Raw genomic sequence first — 23191 nt, forward strand, 5'->3', positions numbered from 1 at the left:
AAATGGAGAGTTCATTAAGACTGAGAAGTTTTATAATCGCTACTTTATACTATGTGGTCATCTCTAAATGGTTAAGTCACATGGTTAACCAGGTTGCAAGCCATTTGGTCCACATTGTTGCTATTTAAAAACACTCTGTAAATGAGAAGTGAGTCTATGTTATGTGTACACATTCACACAAAGTTACATAGTTACACACGTATGCACACAAACATGCACTAAACATGCATCCATTCCTATAGACAGAGACTTTTAATTATAAGCCTTTTGCTAAAAATGTTTAAAGCCAAATATTTTTGCAGATTATATAGATTTTAAACCATGCCCAATGAGAAACTTATGTCTTAAAGTAAGAATTTACAACATAATCTTAAGATATTTTTTATTGCTTTTGATATCTCAGTGAAAAGAAATCAGAGATAAAATATGTTATAAGAGTGGGAAAGTAGAACCTTAGAGATAAGAGACTTTGGGAGCAATCAAGCTTAGATATAAGATAATTGGGGACCATTTGTCTGTGGCAGTGAGAAGTTGAAAATGAGGTGGGCCAATTTCTGGCTTTTGAATGGAGGAAGGATTTTTTTTAAAATATAATTTGGGTCCAAAAAGAGGCTGTACTTGTCTTAGAGCAGGCTGGCTACAGGAGGGAAGGATCAGGCAGGTTCATGCGGGCAGGCCCAATGCCAGAGCCATGTGGAGAAGTCAGACTCTAGCTAGAATGTGGAATCCAATTTACAGACAAATGATGCGAGCATATGTCAGAAGTGGCCTTGAGAGCAGCTGCTTTCAGCAGAAAAGGTGTGTGTGTGTGTGCATTGCAGTCTCTGGTCCCACCTGGCCCTGCACTGTTGCAGCTTCAGTGTGGGGAAGGAGACTTGTCAGAAAGCAACAGGGTTTGAAGCCAAAAAAAAAAAAAAAAAAAAAGAAAAGAAAGAAAGAAACGATAATTTTGTTGTTGTTGTTCTCCTCTTTGCTTAGGCAATATATTGAGGTCAGATTCGATAAATTTATTTAGAAGCTAGGTGTAGCAGGAGGCAGTTCTGATGGATGACGTACTGATAAGTCTCAAGCACAAGTTGCTGTGGTCCAAGCAACCCAGGGGTGACCAAACTGAAAAAAAGTCAGGATCTGTACTACTAAATCATCATTTATTCAGACAGGGACCACTGCTAGGAGCACGAGTAGCAGACGTGATTTTCCTGTAACCAAAATATTTGAGAAGCCAAGAGGGTGAGGGAAAAAAAAAAAAAAAAAGTACTGTAAACATGAAGCCTAATGGAAAATGGCCAGACTCAGAGGAGCATTTAAGCTGTTAAGAGGGAGAACTCACCATCTGCAGGGGTTGGGTTAAGTAGCTATGGGTGGACCAGAACGCAAACAGTGCAGGTGGGTGTACTAGTAAAACGGATCCCCCTATGCAGAGACACCAGAGAGCCCTCAGAGGTCACAACACCGAATGTTATGAAATAGAACGACGCTGCAAAGTCGGAGCGGACATGGCGGGCCAGTGCCAAGGTAAGCTCCCTGCGGAATTATACCATGCAACAGATCTGGTTTAAGGAGGTTTACTGGGGAAGAGAGAGGAGGGAGGGCCTGGGAGGGGGTAGGGGAAGCCTCGTGAACATATAGGCAGGCAGATGGATGAGAATGGATCAATGAGGACAGAGAAGAGATTGGGGAGAGGGAGTTGCAGAGAACAGAAAGGAAGAGGGAGGGCACTGTGAACAGAGAGAGCAGGAGGTCCTTTCATCTGGCTGCGTTCACCTGCTACACCTGGTGTGGGCAGCTAATGATGGAAGTAATCGCTAGGTCCCTAAGGGCAGGCTACCTAAATTTCCTTCTACTTCAACACAGACAAAAAGTGACAAACCAGAGAACGATCTGATAGAACGAGTCAGAGATAGGATATGCCCAACTCTCAGGAGAACACAGAGAGGAAGGACAGGTGACTTAAGTGAAAAGTGCGTGGATAGAGTTCAGTAAGCTGGGAAACAGTGAGGTACAGTGCATTTGAGTCTGTTCAGTTCAGTTCGTGGGCTGAGAGACAGCTTTTCCAAGCAGAGCAATTCAGTGAGAAGCAAGAGAAGCCACTTTGAATCTGTCAGCTTAGAGAGGAGTTGTGAGGCAGAACAGCTCAAAACAGCCATTGAAAGTTCAGAAAGGACTAGCAAAGGGCCAGTTATTTAGCAGTAAGCCTCTAAAACAATTACATCTGGCGATAACAGATACATTTACATTAGAGTATTTCTTTTAACTTTTTATTCTCTGAATATTCAATGCTGGGACTTAAAATGCAGAGAAGAGCTTCTTCATCTCTTACCATAACTACAGCAGGGGAATAAGACTAATTATATCCTTATTATAACGGGAAAGAGAAATGAACAAAATGGAAAGATAAACAGTTATCTATAAAAAGCCTACTTATTTCTACTCTTCAAGGTTTTTTTTCTTTAAAAAAAGACTTTATTACTATTTTACATAATTACTTTTTATGTAGCTCACACGCTGATCTAAACTTGTAATGTTTTTGTCTCTAGAAGAATGGAAATGTTAGGCATATGATACAATGATCAATTCCTAGAATTATTATGATAATTACATAATGATGCAATCAGTACTGGAATAAAATTAAATGCTGTATGCCAGAACCAGAAGGAATGATAAGTTGCTAAAATGATAATATTGTCTCTACTTAAAAAATAGTTCACATGTCTGAATTCTTACAAAAACATCTTTAATCAAAATACCAAAAGCATCATTTGGCAATACTTTAGTATATATTTCATTAAGTATAAATTCATTCTAGTATCGTTCAGTCTTTAGTTTACTGTATTATATGTCAATTTCAATATTTGTTAAGGTTTTAAAAAGAAAAAAAAAAAACTATCTCAGAAAATCTGCCAAGAGGCATACAGTTCCTTTGAATATAAGCATTAACTCTTCATAGGTTTTCATATGTGATTTATACATGGTTTTTTAAAAATGTTTATTTTTTTCATGTATTGGATAATGGGGACTTGGCCATTCTATGTTGTGTAATGTTTCCGGTTTTCCTGTGCATCTAGCAAGGCAGTCTGCTTGGGGAAGTTTGATTTTTGACAATTTCTTTTCTTTAATGTGTTCTGCACTATTTCACTAAAAGTATATTTTGCCCTGTTATGAGTTTAACTAAGATTCAGAACTCCTAACATCACCAAATTGGATGAAGAAATTTATTTAGTACAGTTTAATAGAAAGGAACATGAATTTTATTTTATTCCTTAACAGAAGATGTTCATTAAGTTAGCAAATAATATATCGTTTACATTACAGTAGTAGTATTGAAGCCACTTAAGTTTAATATTCTTTACTAGGGTAAAATTCAGCCCTCTGGAATTATAAAGTAGTGCTTTTAATTAATGACTAGATTATATTTTCTATAAAAATTAAGTAATGAGCTTTACTTAAAAAAGAAAACTGGTAGATCTTTGTGAGTTCAAGACCAGCCTGGTTTACAAAGCAAGTCCAAGACAGCCAAGACTACACAGAGAGACTCTGTCCTGAAAAACAAAAGAAGGAGAAGGAAAGAGGAGGAGGAGGATATTTTTCAAGTATACTGTTGTGGTTTGAATAAGAAGGCCCACATAGGCTCAGATATTTGAATGCTCGTTCACCATGTACTGGGAGTTTTTTCATAGGATTAGGAAATGTGCCCTTACAAGAGGAAATGTGTCACTGTGGGGTGGAGGTGGGGGTGGGAATGGGGTGCACTTTGATATTTTAAAAAGTCTCATCCTGAGCCAGCATTTCCCCCCTTTTTTTTTCTTTAGGCCTGAAGGGTTCAGGATGTAACTCTTGGCTAGTTCTCCAGCACCAGGCCTGCCTCCTTCCCACTAAGCTTTCTCTCCCGTGCTTCCTGTCATGATAATATACTAAGTGTGAAGCACTAGGCAAACCCCAGATGTATTCTTTGTTTTGTTGGAATTGCCCCGTTCTTGCCATCTCCTCACAGCAGCAGAACTATGACTAAGACATGCGGTATATCTACCCTCAGACAGGTTGAAGGAAATAATGTTGAAGAGCAAATATACAAAAATGTACAAATCATGGCTATTAACAAAATTGAAATAACACCAGAGTAATTGTTCTTTGAGGAAAATAAAAATTTTTCTGTCTTTAAAAGAAAATCATTATTTATAATTTTTCTTCAAAGAAAATAAATAATGAGAAAAACCAAAGGGAGAAAACTAGAGTATTGTGTCAGGTACCAAGTGGTAGTAGGCTTTGCCTTTAATATGACCCATTAATATTTCTAGTTGACAACCTTCTTAACACCTTTAAGGCATGGCTTATTCTGATCAGAGCAAATTTCAATCAACACTTTGGAAAAATTTTATATATTATAACAAATTTATGAGGTTTGACAGAGCAATTTATGAACAATTTCTATGATGTTAATTATTTTTTAGTTTTGAAAATTATGTATTTAATTCACTCATTTTGGCCTCATTCTTGTTTTACTGTATATAATGTATATGTTTTCTTTCTGATAATTGCACTTTGCATAGATTTTAAAAGGATATATATATATTTCTGCCTTCCCTTTATGTAAACTTCATGACTATGTTTCGGTTTCTTTTTGTTCTGAGTTTTTGGCATATAATATTGGTTTTCACATTATTGATTAGCAAGATGCTTCCATCATATAATTAATTTCTTATTTTGCTTAAAGTATTGGTTTGATTGATTGAAATATTTTTCAGGGTTGGTGTATGTGTGTGTATTCAATATCTAGATACACTTGAAAATTAATTTTTATTTATTACTTCAGTAAAAATGATTATGGATATGTCTGTTTTGAGTCAATCTTTTGTGTATCTCTTATTTTTGAAAAGGTTAATTATTTTGTTGATTTATTTATATTTCTTATATTTTCTTAGTGCCCTATTTTAGTTCTTTTGAAAGTTCTCTTACGGCTATTTTTTTGCATTATGAAGACGGTCATAACTTTATGAATTATAGTTTGTAGCATTATAATGCTTTTTCTATTTTTGAAGTGCTTTTATATACCTCAGTTATTCATGGTTAGTGTCAAGATTAAAAAGCATACTATTCAATATTTTTTTTGACTTGACATAGCCTGGATATTATATTTTGAATTTAACCATACTAAATATATGTTTATTTTTTGAGTTTGACTTGTGCTTTATTGGAACATTTATATTTATTAACCAAGTTATCATTTATGAATCTGTTTATCTCTCTGTGCTGGGGTGCATTTGACCTTGTTGTCAAGGTAATTCATTCATGTATTCTTTCAGGGCAGAATTTCTCAAAACTGCCCTGTCCCATTGAGAGAGTTCAGTTTGTTACTCTCACCAGAATAATTATGCTCAATCTCTAAGACATCTTATGCAGAACTGAAGATAATTCTCAAAATTATTTTAATAATAACATACTATGAATTATATGGTTTTATTTTTAAATTCTGCTCTCATATATTACATCCCAACTGCTGTTTTCTCACCTTCCCTTCTCCCCAGTCTTTTCTCAGCCTCCTGAACTTTGAATTTCCCTAGATCCAACCCTATGCCTCCCCTCAGTAAAAAGCAGACATTCCAAGGACATCAACCAAATACTGTATAAAAGCTTCAATTAAAGCAGGAATAAACCATCTCATCAAGGCTGAAAAAGGCATCCCAGTAAGAGAAGGGCCCCACAAGCAGCAAAAGTGTCAGAGACAGTCCCTGCTCTCAACTTTAGAAATCCCATAGTAAGAACACCAACCTACTCAGCCACAACATATATGTAAAAGGGCTAGGTTAGACCCCTATAGACTCCCTGATTTCTGTGATTCCCAATGAGTAACTATCAATTGATTGAATCTCTGGGCCTTGTTCTTTTGGTGTCCCTGACTCCACTGGTTCCTCAGATCCTTCTTCTCTGTCCTCCTAAGGATTCCAGAACTTGCGTTTGGCTGTGGGACTCTGCATCTGCTCAATCAGTTGCCGAATGAAGTCCCTTTGGTCTCTCTAATTATTATTATGATAGGCTATGCTCTGGTTCCAGAACACTCCTCAAGTAGGGCGAACTGTAGGTGAGAGGTTTTATGGCGAGGTGGGTTTTCCAATCTGTCCACTTGAGGCCTGCCCTGGTTACAGGAGATGGCTAGTTCGGGTTCCTTGTCCCACAATACTACATGTTTTTACTACGGTGACTCTTGTAGAGTCCATGAATCTTCCAGTGCACTAGGTTTCTTTTGGCGATTATATTGGACATTGCTGTCTTTACTATTTTCTTTTAATTTTTATGTTACAAGTACAAATATAGAATCAAGTAAAATAATTGAATATAGTTGATAGAAAAATAGTCACTTAAAGAACATTAAATGCTAAGTGTTCCAAAAGAGAATAACCTGAGCATTTAAAAATCAAAACAAACAAATAAACAAAAAACCCTTCATACATAAATCCAAATATCCACAGTGTAAACCCAGCTGGGCTTTATATATACTCTTTATGTGTGATTTATTATATATTTACTAAGATAGTATAAGACTAGTGTTCTGAGAATCATCAACCATGTATACTTTTTGGCATTTTCTTCATTGTGGATTAAGGACTACCAGAACTTCTGTCAAATTGCCATATTCCCTAACCTTCCTCAATAAGTGACTTTCAAATTAGAGTTTATTATACTTGACAGTGGCAATGTGCTATGAGCATCAACAGAAAGGCAACATTTCCATGAAAAATTACATTGGGAGGGATTTCTACTGTAATGTCATCTTTATGCAGAGTACACATTGATTATGAATTTCAAAATAATTATTTAATCACTTTAAGGTAACTGTTGAGAATCCAAATTCCTGAGAAAAGTCTCATTTCTTTCATAATAAAATAGATTTTGATGTGGAAATTTATACAGTATTTATTAAATGTATTATCAAAATTTTTCAGAAAAAGTCACAGGTTTTATTGAGAAATAACACATGTATAAAAGCCAGTATTACTAAAAAGCTGAAATATGGAATAAAAGCAAAATGGATGGGACTAGAAAATATCATCCAAATTGAGGTTAACTAGAAAGTTACAAATGGTATGTACTCACTTATAAATAGATATTAGATCTATAGTACCATATAACCATACTACAAACACAGACCCAAAGAAGCTAAGTAACACGGAGAGCCCAAGGGAGAGGGGTTGGAATTACACTCAGAAGAGGAAATAGAATAGAGAGCAGAAGTGGCTGAAGAGAGGGAACTGGGCAGGGAATGGGAAGGAAATAAGGGTGGGAATCAGGTAGGAAGTTGGAGAAGGGGTGGTGAGAAGGCTAGGAACAAGAAGGGAACCTGAGAGGGACCATTTCTTCATCAAGGTGGAGGCCTGCCACAGGGTAGGCTCCTGCAAGGAAATGGGTGTGACTATCTAGCTGAGACTCCAGTTGGAGGAGGGGAGACATAAAGACTGAAGTGACCACCTTCTAGCCTGGCAGGACTGGTAGAAGGAGAGGAACAGCAACCCACCAACAAAAACCTGTGTTCCAAAAATTATCCTGTCTACACGAAGTTCAGGGATGAAGTGGGAACAAAGATTGAGGGAAAGTCCAACCAATAATTGGCCCCGACTTGAGACCCACCGCACAGGAAAGCGCCAGCCCCTGACACTAAGGATACTGTGCTATGTTTGCAGACAGGAGCATGACTTGTCTGTAGTCTGGGAGCTCCAGCCAGCAGAGGGTCTGGACTTGCAGCCAAGCACGGGGCGAAGCTTTAGGGTTCCTGTGGAAGTGTTGGGGGAAAGATGGAAGGACCTGGAGGGGACAGGAAACTCACAAGAAGAACAAAAGAGACAACTAAACCAATCCCATGGATCCTTGCAGAGACTGAGACATCAACTAAGGAACATGCACGGTCTGGATCTAGGACCCCTGCACACATGTAGCTGTTGGCCTCCTTGGTCTTCATATGAGTTGCCTTGAGAGGGGGGAGGTGCTGTTTCTAACATGGACTCTATCACCTGCTTTTGGATCACTTCCCCTCGGCAGGGCTGCCTTGCCTGGTATCAGGGGATGAAGTTATACTCAGTCCTGATGTGATTTGATGTGCTAGGGAAGGCTGGTACAGAGAAGGGGGGAAAAGGTGAGGAGAAGAGGGAAGGGTGAAAGGTGGATGGGAGGAGAGGAAGTAAGAGGTGCCCTTGACATGTAAATAAGTAAAAAAGGAAAATAAAAATAAACTAAAAAGAAATAATGACATTTAAAATTGAGTCAATCTGTGAAGATAAGATATGGAGATGAAATTCATTAAAAATTTTAAAAAGTATCAGTTATTTTTTTTAATACATGTGATCCTGGAGAATACATGTTAAATAGAGTCTACCCCAAAGCAACCAAAAATCAAAAACAAAAACAAAAACAAACACACACAGAAAAGCAAATTATGCTGGATCTTCAAGCAGGCAAGACATCTTTCATTCAGCCAGAACAAGAATGGGAATTCATGTATGACAATAGTTTTCTAACTTCCTAATTCTATGATGATTCAATTTGGTTCCTCATGTTATGGTGATCCACAGTCATAAAATTATTATTTTCATTGGTACTGTAATTTTGCTTGTGTTATAAATTGTAAATATTTTTGGTAATAGAGGCTTGCCAAAGGGTCTGCCCACAGGTTGAGTACCACTGATGTATGGAGTTATGCCTCTTGAAAGACTAATGTATCTACTCAGTATAAAAATAACTAAATAAATAAGATAAACAAAAACAGGTAAGTATGATTTTCATGAGCAAATTAAGCTGTATTCCCAACAGCTGCAAGTGAAATCACCATCACAATACTCAAAGTCAATAGGATGCGAGATAGAGCTATATGATTTTGGCAAGTGGATGTTTAACACAGAGGAAACTTCCAAAAAAAAAAAAAAAAAAGAAGAAAAAGAAAAGATAAGGACACTGTGAATGGAATTAAAGCTCAAGAAATATGACTGTTGTGGAGAATTCACTAGTTGAAAACATAATGACTCTGGAGTTAGACTAGGTCTACAGAAAAGCAATATTGAGAACAAATGACAGAATGTAGTTTTACATCTTTTCACTTAATGTGGGAAGGAAATATTGTCAGAAATTTTTAAGGAAGCATTTTATTTTCTTGAGTGAAAGCTAAGTCATTAGAAGATATTTTTAGTTGAGGTTTTCATGTCAGTCAGTGGAGAAAATATTCTTATAATGAGGCAGATTGAATGAATCAGAAGACAGCATATGGTGAAAACTCTTGAGTTCAATTCATTTCTCTTTTTATCTGTGGAAAAAAGTAAAGTGGCACAGAGTCTTGGTAGTCATAGTAACTGTGATACTGTATTATATCAAGGATGAAATATCAAGACATAATGTTTGAAATATTTGAATTATTTACAAAGCAAAATTTACTATTTACCCTAGAAAATATAAAGGCAGGTATGCATATTGTGAGATACGGTAAATATTAAACACACTAAATGAAGAGCACACTGTCTTTAGATTATGTTTATAATAGATATCATTACTGTTAAAATTATGCATTTCTTAACATTGGAAGACAGCAACTATTATTTTTTCACATTGTGTGAAATTAATTATATGCAACATTCTGCATTTACTCACTCTCATGAACACAGTTCTTGCTGCATGAGGTCCAAAGAGTAAATTCAACTTTCCTAGATTTGTTAATAGTAAATATTTTACTTTTTGTTCTCTGCATTATGCTCTTGGACATTGTTTCTTTTTCTCTTTGCTTGAAGAAAACTTATGCTTCATACACACAAAGCAGCCATCCTATGAGAGCTGGGAAAAATTATTCATAGTTCATGTATGATTAGGAAAAGATCATAATATAAGCTATGAAATAAAATGAATACAAATTGGAAATCCACATGGACTTACTTTAAGCTCTAAAAATAGTATATGAAATTGTGCATATTTATCTGTACACAAAATGACATTTCATAGATGTTTAAGATAGTAATTATCATTTCATATCAGGTAAAAATCCTATAAACCAACAAGTTATTAATCTCTCCTATAAATTCACTACTACTAATGTCTGAAATCCTTCACTGTAATAAAAAAAATTATGGGTAAGTTTTCTTCTAACATTTCCATTTACATTATGTAAGTAACCACTCAAGGTTCAATTAACTGTTATTTAATGCATAAAAGCTGGCTGCAAGTGAAAGCTTTCCTTTGAATAGTAGATCATGCTGTAAATATAGGTAATTAAACAGAATGCCTATCTGTAATGTAATCTAGACTGCACCGTAAATAAAACTCAAACTGATTAAGCATTCCATAATTAACTTTGAAAAGCACTAATAGATTTTAATTACTGATAGACTTGTGTATTAGTATGTTAGGAAAATTCAATAGTTTCAGGAATGCTCTGGTAATAGTCCAGTTAAGAAAGACTATAACCCTCTTTAAAAATGCTAGGCAAACTTTGAGCTCCTTTCCTGCACCATGTCTGTCTATGTGCCACCATACTGACAATGGACTAAACACCTAAACTATAAGCAAACTCCAATTAAGTTCTTTCCTTTATAACAGTTGTTGTGATTATGGTGTTTCTTCGTAGCCAAATCCGATATGCTAATTTATGAAAGGAGATGCAATTTGATGACTCTATTATCATACAATGTACTTTAGTGGCTTTAACAGTTTAGCATAAAGTGGAAGGATAAAAAAAACGAAGTGTTTGTCATTCACAAGATTATGTCAACCCCTGAGAGAATTTTATTATCATTAGCTATATACAGGGCAATATCAGAGTTAGATATGAGAATGGTATTAATTGAAACTTCAGTTTTCAAAAATGAAATACAGAGTGTAAAAAAGTTCTTAGACCTTTAAAAGTTTCATCAGTAGAACTACTGCTGATATTGATCCCAATGACCCGAAACTGAACAAGCAATGGCCAATAATCCTTGACATAAAAATGTCTGTTGTTTTGACTGTGGGAGTTGAGGTCATTTGAATAGTGATTGTAGAAAGGGTATTCCTTCAAACTTCTTTAAAAGACCTTGGCCTTCCAGGGTTTATAAAAGGTGTCTTAAGGGTAGGCATTGGACTAATGAATGCAGATCAAGAAGAGATATTCAAGCACATACCTTACTGATGGAAAACTCTCTACAAGATAATTCTTTAAGTACTGGAAACTCCTAGAGTTAGTTCATACCCCAGCCAAAAACAACATGAGCCTGGCACAACCACAGAGCAACTAGAAAAAAAATATCTATATTAGGTATTAGAGATCTAATCTAATGCATGCTACATAAGGAAGCATTGCTCTAGGCTTAGCCATAAGTATAAATTCTCACACTATCACCAAAAATTCAATGCTATGAAACCCCACTGGGGTTCATGGTCCTTTTACCTCAGAGACAGTAGGAATGGTTTTAGAACAAAAGTAGCCTAACATCTCAAAGATTCATTGTGCATCCAGGAATTATATATGAAAACTTCAAGAGAAAGAAGCAATTCTTGGATTTATTTCCTTAACCACACCGATATCTTTTAAGAAATTCAGAGTTTATTAAGAATGTGTTCAGGCCAACCCCAAGTATATCTAGGTGTCTTAAAGAGATGTGTAATTCTAGAAGCTATTTTTAAGGTTTCAAAATTAGCTGTATTCCTAAAACGTGGTGAACTTTGTGGCTTTAATTCTCAGTGTCAGGGAACAAAAATTTTTAATGATCTTCCTCTTATACTCTAATCTTGTTTATACTTTCATTTAAATGAGCCAATTCAAAAGAAAAAAGTCAGTAAAGTAATTCATTAATTTTATTCTTTAGTAACAAGAACAGGTTCTCTACCATGCTGGGTTTAATTTACTTAGCTTAATCAATAACAATCAAATCACATTGCTTTTGTCTACTTAGAGATGCAGTTAACAATATTTTATAATTTTTTTAGGCTAAAATTGCAATGTTATTTAAGAAAAATCTTTTGTTCCCCCCTTTGCATTTTTCCAACAGTATTTAAAGTACAGGCTAAAATAATATTATTCTAAGAAAAAATTTGTGTGTGTGTGTGTGCTGAATAAGATATAACTCCAGAAATAACATAAAACACAATATATTTAAACTGAATAAAAGTCTATAATTTATCCCTTTTATATATACTTTTAATTTTTTGTAAGGGGAACAGGGACTGTCTCTGACATGAACTCAGTGGCTGGCTCTTTAATCACCAATCCCTGAAAAGGGACCAGCCTTACCAGACCACAGAGGAAGACAATGCAGCCAGCCCTGATGAGACCTGAAAAGCTAGGATCAGATGGAAGGGGAGGAGAACCTCCCCTATCAGTGGACTTGGAGAAGGGCATGGGAGAAGATGAAAGCGGGAGTATGGAATTGGGAGGGAATGAGGAAGAGGTCTACAGCTTGGATAAAAAAATAAATAAACTGTAATTAATATAACAATAAAAATTTAATTAATCTTTTTTCATTTATTTAGCTTGAAGAATATTAACAGGTATGATGAAAATTTGACCTAGAAATTGTTATTAACTTATTATAAAGGTGAAGTTCACAGTTTTAAAGATTTATTTACTTTTATATTTTGGGGGATTTATATAGTCAACACTGCCATTTTTTAATTATTTATTAATTATACTTTATTCACTTTGCATCCCCCCTGTGGTTCCCTTCCTCCTCCCATCCCATTCCCTCCCTTCCTCCACAGAATGAGCTACAGAATGAGAGGGACCCAGAATATCTGAACAGATTACTAGAGTTAATTTGAGGATAAACTCAGCAATTCAGTCAGAGGAAGCCAGGTTGAATCAGTTAACTTGGAAAGAAGTTTGAGCCAGAAGAGCTGAGCTGAGCCAGGCATCCAGAGATCAGAAAGAACAAGAGTGAGTTTATTCAGCAGTAAGTCCCAAAGCCTGAAAACATTTGAGGCCTAGATTAGATTGTATGAAGGCTAAACTCTTTCAGGACTAGGCCTTGGTTAGCAGATGGGGCTGTAAGCCTCCAAGTCAAAAATTACAATAGGAGAATAAAAGTTACTTTTACTGATCAAACTTGTATCTCCAAACTTTCATAGTAAGCACTTTAAGCACTGAATCAGGTCCCAGCCTAAGGAGATTGTGCAATTAGCTTTTGTGAGCTGTTACAAAATACTTCCTTTAAGACACTGTAATGATGTGATTATACAAATTGTGGTTTGAATATGAGCTCAGTAATTGAGGATGTCTGCAAATCTCATGGTTTTATTTCAAAGTGGATGCAATTGTCAAAGGCATCACATACACTTGGTAAGTTTTCTCTCCCTCCTCTCTCTCTACCCTTCTATGCCTCCCTCAGCTTCATTGTTTTCATAGTCTAAAAATGTGAAAACATAAAACTTTTTCTTGAGGCTGAGGATCTGGCTTGCTTCCATGTATGTGGACCTATCTGCATTGCCCACATGGCACACCTGGGTTGGCTACCCAGAGGCTATTTAAGCTGTGGGCTGGCTTTCCCCAGGGTCCGAGGATTGTTCAAGGTTCCTGAATAAACTGCATTGAAAAAAAAAAAAAAAAAACAACAACTTTTTCTTGAACATTTTAAATACCAAATTTTATTGTATGTTGAATAGTGATTTTCCTGTATAGTATTTAAATGAAAACTATAAAAACATCATATGGCACAGGAATTAAGTAAAAAGTTTAATTATTTATAATATTGGCTTGACAGCAAGAATATGTATTTGTATATAACAAATTCTTTTTAAAGACCAATAAAAATAGAAGATACGCACTATAGGATATATCAACTATATATTAGAAAAAATTTCTTCAGAATACAGCACTAGAAAATATCTAATTCTTATACTAATTTTAATTGAGGGCATTTTAATAGAAAATTCTACTACAATGTTTATATTCTTAATTCATCTTCCTGATTAATAATAACCTTAAATACCAAAATAAAATATTCATATTTAGAATTGAGCAGTCAATACATAAGAAATTTTAATGATACATCCTAGTGTGTCTTTCTATTCTATAGGTTGGAGAGCAAAACTCAACAAAAAAAGAGGACAATAGAGTATCAATATTGAATTTTCTGTATTATTACTAGGAATGCAATGTGGCCAGTTGCATAACTTTGCTGCTATCATGCCCTCTGCGCCATAATGAACTGTACGGTCAAACCATGAACTCAAATAAGTCTTTCCTTTTCTTTAAAACAAATGAAGAAAACCAAACAAACCAAAGCTAAGCAAGAAGAAAATACCTAAGTAAATATTTTGATATACATATGTTTGTGTGTGTGTCATTATGAAGCACAACAGACAAAATGAAAGTCACTCTATGATGCTAATAAAGGAAGAAAGCAACCCACATTCCTACAGAAATATGTGAAGTCAATTTTGGAAAAGAACCAACAAACACCTCTTTATTAAACTTGAAGGAACCCTAATTACATCATAAACATATTTCTTATACCTAAAAATAAGTGTAGTCCTCATTTCTCATCCAGGATACTTTTCTTTGCAGCAGACAGACCACTAGAAAAAAGCACAACCTACCAAAATGCAAAGTTGTAGAGTACCATTTCAAGAGATATATCTACAATACACCTCTTCCACATAACTCTCAGGGATCATTCTGAAGAAAGAGCAGAAATACTGTAGTAGCCGTAGAAACATGACTATTTGAAATGACTCCAAAGAATATATTCATGTTCATTTCTAACATTTAAATATGTTCATTAAAAGTTTTTTTTTTCAGTCATTTGATCATATAGAAAGCCTCACTACACCATAAATATGTCTTATTTTACTAAATTTTCTATCAATAGGATAAGAGAAATAATATAAAGTTAGAATGCACATTTTATGTAAAAAAAATGTTAAGCCATATTTTAGAGAGTAGAGTTGATATTTTTCTATGACCACTGGCTATTTCTGATGTTATCCTCATTGAATCTTATCTTTAAGATTATAGGGATTTGAGACATTTGAAATAATTTAAATGTCAGCTTAGTTTATGTTCATCACTTAATTTTATATTTGAGTCAACTGCTACTAAGTGGAGAAATAAATTTCCTATGCTTCTAATGAATAACCTTAAACTTCACAATATATATTTAATGTATACATGAGTTAGAAGAATATCTAGGGTATCTTCATTTCTTACTTAACAAAATACTATTTTATTAATAGCTGTTGGTAATAGATCATTAAATAATGCTTAAAAACAGAGGAGGACAATGCAGCCAGTCCTGATGAGACCTGATGAGCTAGGATCAGTTGGAAGGGGAGGAGGACCTCCCCTATCAGTGGACTTGGATAGGGGAATGGGGGAAGATGAGGGAGGGAGGGTGGGATAGGGAGCAAATGAGAGAGGGGGCTATGGCTGGGATACAAAGTAAATAAATTGTTATTAATATAAAAAATAAAAAATAATTAAAATTATTAATAATACAAATATATATTTGTATTATCATTATATTTGTATATATTATATTATATATATATATAATTTGTATTATATTATATATATATATTTGTGGTTCTCCTCCTGCCTGGGGTCTGCCTCTCAGTAGCCTATGAAGTCAGGAGGGGCTGAAGACCAAAAGCATGCCTAGAATTGCCAATGGTGAGAACTGTACAAGGATCACACACCCTGGGACCAGCTAACTGTTAGTTCAACTTTACTTCCAGAGAAAAAAGAATATGTAAGCCTAGGGGAGTGATTTGGGAGGGGGCTCCAAAAATAGGTGAACACAACTGGTTGAAAGTAGGCACTTCAATGATGCTTGATTTGCATTTTACAGCACGCTCCAATCATAAGAGTAGAATATCAGTGCTTGATTAATATATGTGCACAGGAGGGAGATTGCTAGCATCAAGCTGTGGGTTCACAGGCCATATATCAAGTTTGGGCAAGAGAATCTGTTATCTAAGGGTACTCTCCAGATGAAGTCAGGCAGAGAACAGGGGACCTCGCCGAAGGGAGGGAGTTCTGCCTTTAGCGCCAAGCTTCCAATGGCTATCGAGTTCAGGCAAGAACGGCAACCAGCAGAGCACTGCCAACATACATTTATCCAAGTGCACGTGAAGAGATTATCTAAGTCCAGACAAATTTTCATGCAATTTTATGGAAGTTATAAACTATCTTGTCATGTCTTATTAAGATGATTATATGTTTGATTGTGTTGGTTTAAGGAGTTTGTTCTCTTATTATTTCTGTTTTCTTATTTCTTAGTTTCTTTTCTTTTTTTTTTTTTTTTTTTTTTTAGTTATCATTCTCAAATTCTTAACTGTTGAAATTTTCAGTGAAATGTCATTGGAAGTTTGAAACTGTGGGAAGAACAAATTCTTCTGTTCAAACACTCTGCATTTACTAGGCATGACACAGAACATAACAGAATTTGGCTTGTACTTTCCAGAAGAGTGCCAAAATGCAGTTTTATGCATATGCTCTGTATTCATCCAGTTACTTCAGGCCTATAGGTATATGGTATGGTCCTGTGCATGCTAATGTGTGTTGTACATGCCCAGACATAAGAGTTAACACCACAAAATACACCATACATACCACGATTTACACAGACAAAAATTTATGTGCATTGGTAAAAAACAAATTCAAACACAGAAATAGATTATTGATTATTATATATTATTTTATATTTTATATAAAATTATTGATTATTTTATATTTCAGAATATTTCAATTAGATTACAAATCAGATTCTTTAAAACATCAGCATTTTACCTATCTCATTTTCTGTTTATATTATTCAGAGTGTCATTTGAGAACATCATTTGTTCAATTGTTTTAATTTTTCTTTAAAACACTTTTTTAATACAATATATTCTATTTATGGCTTCCCTTTCCTCAACTCCTCCAAAACCTTCTTCAGCTCCTCTCCCATCTAAACACTAACTCTGTCTCTGATTAGAAAACACATAGGCTTCTGAAGAATAATAATATAATAAGTTTTTGTGTTCTTTGCCCAAGGACAGGCTATAAACAATATGTGACAGGAAAGGTCACATTTTTATGTTTAGGTTATTTCAGTGTGTTTTTGGAATTTCTAAGTAGGATGTAGGAACCTCAAGGGACCATCAGTCTAAGGAAGTAGAAGGATCAAGAAGAGAGGAGTGAGAAAGAGGGGAGGATGCTCTAGAGTCAGCTAAAGTTCAGGGTTATTTGAGGGGAAGTATAAAACCATAAAACAGGAGAACCTTTCTAAAAATATATACATATACAAAGGAGACCTAAGTAAAATCACCAAATAATGAGGAGACAGAGAGCCAACAGGATATCTCTTGTTACTAAATGGAATTCCAATACTGAGACTGGGTTACCTCTAACTGAGCTGTTGGCTAAGGTGGTCCGGTGGGAAACCCCAAACAACCCAGGTTGTTGCCAATACAGAAGCTGATGGAACGCAGCCCTAACTGTGATGTCTCCATCAAATCCCTTCCTTCTTAGCTCAAAACACGCTATGGAAGAGAAGGCAGCAAATGTACCTTTGGGCTGTATACTACAGCTGTGAGATTAGTGTTTTTATGGGAACCAACAGTATGTGAACAAATGGAGTTATTTTTTTGTTTTCTGTTTTATTTTTTGCGTTTCCCCCTCATCCTTTGGTCATTTCTTGAGTTCTTTCCCTTCTGTTTATTTTGTTCAATTCTGCTGTGTTATTTTTATCTTATGTTTTATTTCATTGTATTTCATTATCACATAATAATAGTAATAATAATAATAATAAGTAACATACTAAGAAAATCTAGAGAAGAAATGAACAACAAAGAACCAAGAAGCATGTATAGAGATGGAGACACATTCATATATGCTGGTACCCCATAAAAACACTAAAGAGGAAACCATAATATATACTCATATACCTGCAATTTATATTTTTAATTATTTTATTTTTATTTATTACAATTTATTCACTTCGTATCCCAGCTGTAGCCCCCTCTCTCTTCCCCTCCCAATCTCACCCTCCCTCCCTCATCTCCTCCCATGCACCTCCCACAGTCCACTTATAGAGGAGGTGCTCCTTCCCTTCCCTCTGACCTTAAAAAGTAAATGTGAATAAATTAATTATTAAATATCCTGACTAAATCTTATGTGACAAAGAACCTCTCTAAAGATGCCACTGAGTTTAATTACTTCCGTGTTGGCCATCTACTGCTGGGAATGGGGACTGCCTTTAAGAGGGGAACTGGATCTGGGGAAAAGGGAAGTTGATGGGAGATGGGATGTGAAACTGTGTTTGGGATCTATTGTATTCGAAAATTCCCCATCCCGAAAGGCAAAGAGGAAGGACATCAGAAGAAGAAGAAAACAGGAAACAAGCTAGAAACCTGCCACGGAGGGCCTCTGAAAGCCAGAAGAAGAAAACAGGAAACAACCTAGGAACCTGTTACAGAGGGCCTCTAAAAGGCTCTGCCCTGCAGACTATCAAAGCAGATGCTGAGACTTATGGTCATCTGCTGGGCAGAGTGCATGGAATCTTATGTAAGAAGTGGGAAATAGTAAGATCTGGAGAGGACAGTAACTCCACAAAGAGAGCAACAGAACCAGAAATTTGAACACAGGGGTCTTCCCAGAGACTCATACTCCAACCAAGTACCAGGCATGGAGATAACCTAGAACCCCTGAACAGATGTAGACCATTGCAGTTCAGTGTCCAAGTGGGTTACATAGTAATGGGAAGAGGGACTTCCTCTGACATAATCTGATTGGCCTGCTCTTTGTTCACCTCCCCCTGAGGGGGGAGCAGCCTTACTAGGCCACAGAAGATGACAAGAGAGAAGAAGAAGAAGAAGAAGAAGAAGAAGAAGAAGAAGAAGAAGAAGAAGAAGAAGAAGAAGAAGAAGAAGAAGAAGAAGAAGAAGGAGTCATCAGATCTCCTGATGAGATCTGATAGACTAAGATCAGAAGGAAGGAGAGGAGGACCTCCCCTATCAGTGGACTTGGGGAAGGGCATGTGAAGAAGGGGATGGGAGGGTGGGACTGGGAGGGGAGGAGGGAGGAGCTTATGGGGGCATACAAAGTGAATAAAGTGTAATTAATTTAAAAAAATAAAAAAACTACAAAAAAATTGTTTTTAATCCCAGTTAAACTCCATTGAAAAAAATTAATTTTCATTTACATATAGTTATCAATTGGAGGTAGCTTTAAGATTAGAACATGATCGTCTGGCCACTTCTGCTGTCAGCATTGGGATCCCATGCAGAGTGGACACAGTCATGGCCTGCGTAGCCTGACGCAGTCTTTCTGAGAGTGTATGTGCTTCAGTCCAGCTGTGTTTACAGGACATTATTTATTTGGTATCTTCCATTTCCTTTGGCTCTTAAATTTTTTTCTTCTCCTTTTCTGCAATGTTTCCTTAGACCTGAGAGAAGGGATATGATGGTGACACCCCGTTTAGGAATGAGTGTTTCGAGGTGTATCACTCTCTGTACATTTTCCAGTTGTGGGGCTCTGTATTTCTTCCCATCTGCTGCAGGAAAGATCCTCTGATGATGGCTGAGCAGGAAACTAAATTATAGTTATAGTACAATTTTTAGGAGTCATTTTTTTTTCTGCATTCCCTTATGAGAAGAGACGTATTTGGTTTTCTCCCAGTTCCCTGACCTATCTAGTTTCAGGGTGTCGTCCACACAAGCAGGGGCAGGCATGACATCCTTCTCATGGCATGAGCATTGTGCCCAGTCAAACCAAACCATGGTTAGTTACTCCTACAAGCTGTGTGTTACTATTACACTCGAATATCTTGCAGGTGTGTCATCATTGTAGATCAGTGGGTGTGTAGCTCAGTTGTTGTTTACCTTTCTCCTTTAGTAGCTTCCTGAGTACCTCCCAATACCATGAACACTAGTCTATGAAGATTAAGTCTATAGGTACACACAATATTGATTTCTCTGTTTTCAATGAGTTGTCTTCAGCAATAGAGCCTAATGGTCATTTTGTGACAAGCAATTAATAGCATTGGTAACAGCCTGCATTGTTTTGTTATTTTCATGGGGCCCATTTGGCCAACTACTTAACTAGATGTAACCCATTCCTGTTACTGGAACCTTCTTCATTTGATGATTGGTGATGTTCAGTTGGAGTTCTGTCTCCCTGTTATTTGGCAATTTCATTTATATATACTTAACTTGTGTTTGCATTTTGGAAAAATTCTACTGTATTGGGTTTCCATGTGATCTCTCAAATGTCTCCCTATTACTCCCTCATCTCTTTCTTTGCTGCCATTTGAACCTCACTTCCAATGTTCCTTCCTTCCCCATCCATGTCTATCTACTTCAGATTCTTCATGATGGCAATTATGACACATTCATTTAAGGAAACTTATAGGCCTGTGCTTAGATATTTAAGGATACATACCAGAACTATAGAGAGAATAAATAATAAAATAATAAAGAAAAAGAACAGATTTGTCAGCTTGACAATTCCAAAAATACATCTTCTGATTATTTGCAATGAACTTTATATAAAAAAAATGAAGCAATTTTCCTGTCACTCATAGTTTGAAAAGTACAAAATAGATTAAGCTTAAATTTCCAAGATGCTATAGTTAATGCATAAATTAAATGATCTTATTATAGAATGTATTATGAGTGACTTAAATCTTTTTACATATTCATAGTTATCTGACCACTGATGGACATTGATTTGTATAGAGAACTTTGGACATGATAGAAATAGTTCAAGGATCTGTTTTGTCCCTTCCGTCAAATAAGAGATATTAGCTGTAAAAAAGATTGTAAAATTTTACCTTATTTCAGTATGGATATAGAGTAAGTTTGTTCAAAGTATGCATACCTGTGTAAGCAAGTGTACATGTATGTGATAATGTGTGCAAGTCAGGGGAGAACATTTTATGTTCTGCTCTATCACTTTCCAATTTATTCTCTGGAGAAAAGATCTCCCTTTAAAACTGAAACTATTTATTTATTTCTAACATCTATTAAAGGAAATTTATATTGTCAAGGCAACACATATTATCTTACTGATAAAATGTAAAGACATCCTCTGTGGACTATTCTAAAATCTGCAGCCATCTCCAGCCTCACGTTCTAAGGTTACTGAAATTACAAGCAAGTCAGCCCTCAAACTCAGTCTTTTGAATTGCTGGCATGTAGGTCTGTATCCTCATGACTGTCTACATTTTACATATATATTAATTAGGTAAAAGTTTTAAGAAATAGAGGAATGGTTTAGATTAATATGTGGATTATTTAATTTCCTTATACGTTACCTGATTATCATAGATATATAGTAGACACAAAATCCTGTTTGTGTATTTATTACTTTCCTTTTCTTAAATAACTCAAATATGATAGGAACATGTACACATTGAATCTAAAGTCTTAGTTAATTCTTCCTTTCAGTAATTATAATAAATGCCCTGGCTCTCTGTTCCTCCCTGTTTCAGAGACAGCTGCATCTTTTTGTGAAGTGCCACCGACGTACCTTAGACCCATATTGAAGGTAAGAATAAACAAATTTGGCCATATTGGGGGCCTGATTACCAAGGCTAACTTCTCATCTGGGAAAGTGGAGATTGTTGCTATTGATGACCCCTTCATTCACCTCAACTACATCGTCTACATGTTCCAGTATAGCCCATGGCAAGTTCAATGGCATAGTCAAGACTGAGAATGGAATGCTTATCATCAAAGGGAAGCCCATCATCATGTTCCAGGAGCAAGATATCACTAACATCAAATGGGTGATGCTGGTATGAGCATGCTGTGAAGTCTACTGGTATATTATCCACCATGGAGAAAGATAGGGCTCACTTGAAGAATGGGGACAAAATGGTTATCCTCTCTGCACCTTCTGCCAATGTACTCATCTTTGTATAGGGTGTGAACGACAATAAATATGACCAGTCTTTCAAGATTGGCGGTAATGATTCCTGTACCACCAACTGCTAAGCCCTCATTGCCAAGTTCACTCAAGACACCACCATTGGAATCCTGGAAGGACTCATCACCACTGTCTATGATATTACTTCTACTCAGAAGACTGTGGATTGTACCTCTGGAAAGCTGTGGCATCATGGTCATGGGACTGCTCAGAACATCATACCTGCATCCACTGGTGCTGCCAAGGCCGTGGGCAAGGTCATCCCAGAGCTGAACAGGAAGCTCACTGGCATGGCCTTGCATGTTTCTACCCCCTGTGTCTTTTGTGGATCTGCCATGCAGCCTGGAGAAACTGTCAGGTATGATGACATCAAGAAGCAGGCATCTGGGGGACCACTAAAGGGCATCCTGGGCCAGGTTCTCTCCTTTGACAATAACAATGACTCGCACTCTTCCCACTCTTCCATCTTTGCTCCTATGTTTGGCATTTTTCTCAATGACAACTTTCTAAAGCTCAATTTCTGGTATGACAATGAATATGGTTATAGCAACAGGGTGGTGGACCTCACCACCCTCTAAAGAGTGACCTCTAAAGAGTGAGAAGCTCTAGACCACCGACCTCAGAAAGGACAAGAGACAAGCCTTGGTTTGAGGAGTGCCTGTTTCAACTCAGCCCCTGATACTGAACATCTCTGTCACAGTTTCTAGTATAGATGACCAGAATAATGAGAGGGGCTCAGGGCACACTGCTGCCTTGAATACCATCAATAAAGTTCACCACACTCACCCCCCCAAAAAAATGCCTTTCTCAATTGTTGTGGATATAAACATGTTTTTGTTTTAATCCCAGGTGTGAGATGTGGGACTGATTTTGGTTATCTCACACCAGTAAACTATTTGTCTGGTGTAGGCTCTGAGAGGAGCTCTTTGCCAGCTGCAGACAATTTAAATACGAGGACTCTGTAGAAAGAATAAATGCCAGAGCCAACAAAGTTTCAAGGAGCTCCAAGAGAGAACAAAGCTGCTACTACTTCATCCCTGTGGCTCCTGGTTGCTGCTGATGCAGTGAGACAAGAAGTTGGAGATCTCCTGAAAGGAGGACTGGACTGACTTCAAGGAACCCAAGGACCCTAACAAGCAGGAAGCAGCTAAGAAAAGTGTGCTCCATTCTATGAAGCCACAGTCACCTTGATACCTAAACCACACAAAGACCGAATAAAAAAAGAGAACTTTCATTGACAGCCAGGTTGAGCGATTTGCCATAGGGTATCAATTTGCTCCTGCAAGAGGTCAATCCTCTGATTGAACACCATCAAGCTTCCTTTTAGTTGAGCATTAATTCCTT

The 23191-nt window shown here is 36.4% G+C and overlaps 1 pseudogene; it reads left to right on the forward strand.

Annotated features, from left to right (window-relative positions):
- The first annotated feature begins 1496 nt into the window (after positions 1 to 1496).
- On the forward strand, positions 1497 to 22425 carry LOC110566836 (glyceraldehyde-3-phosphate dehydrogenase-like; annotated as a pseudogene).
- The last annotated feature ends 766 nt before the right edge of the window (positions 22426 to 23191 follow it).

Source organism: Meriones unguiculatus, chromosome 9, assembly GCF_030254825.1.
Source record: "Meriones unguiculatus strain TT.TT164.6M chromosome 9, Bangor_MerUng_6.1, whole genome shotgun sequence".
Lineage (NCBI taxonomy): Eukaryota > Metazoa > Chordata > Mammalia > Rodentia > Muridae > Meriones > Meriones unguiculatus.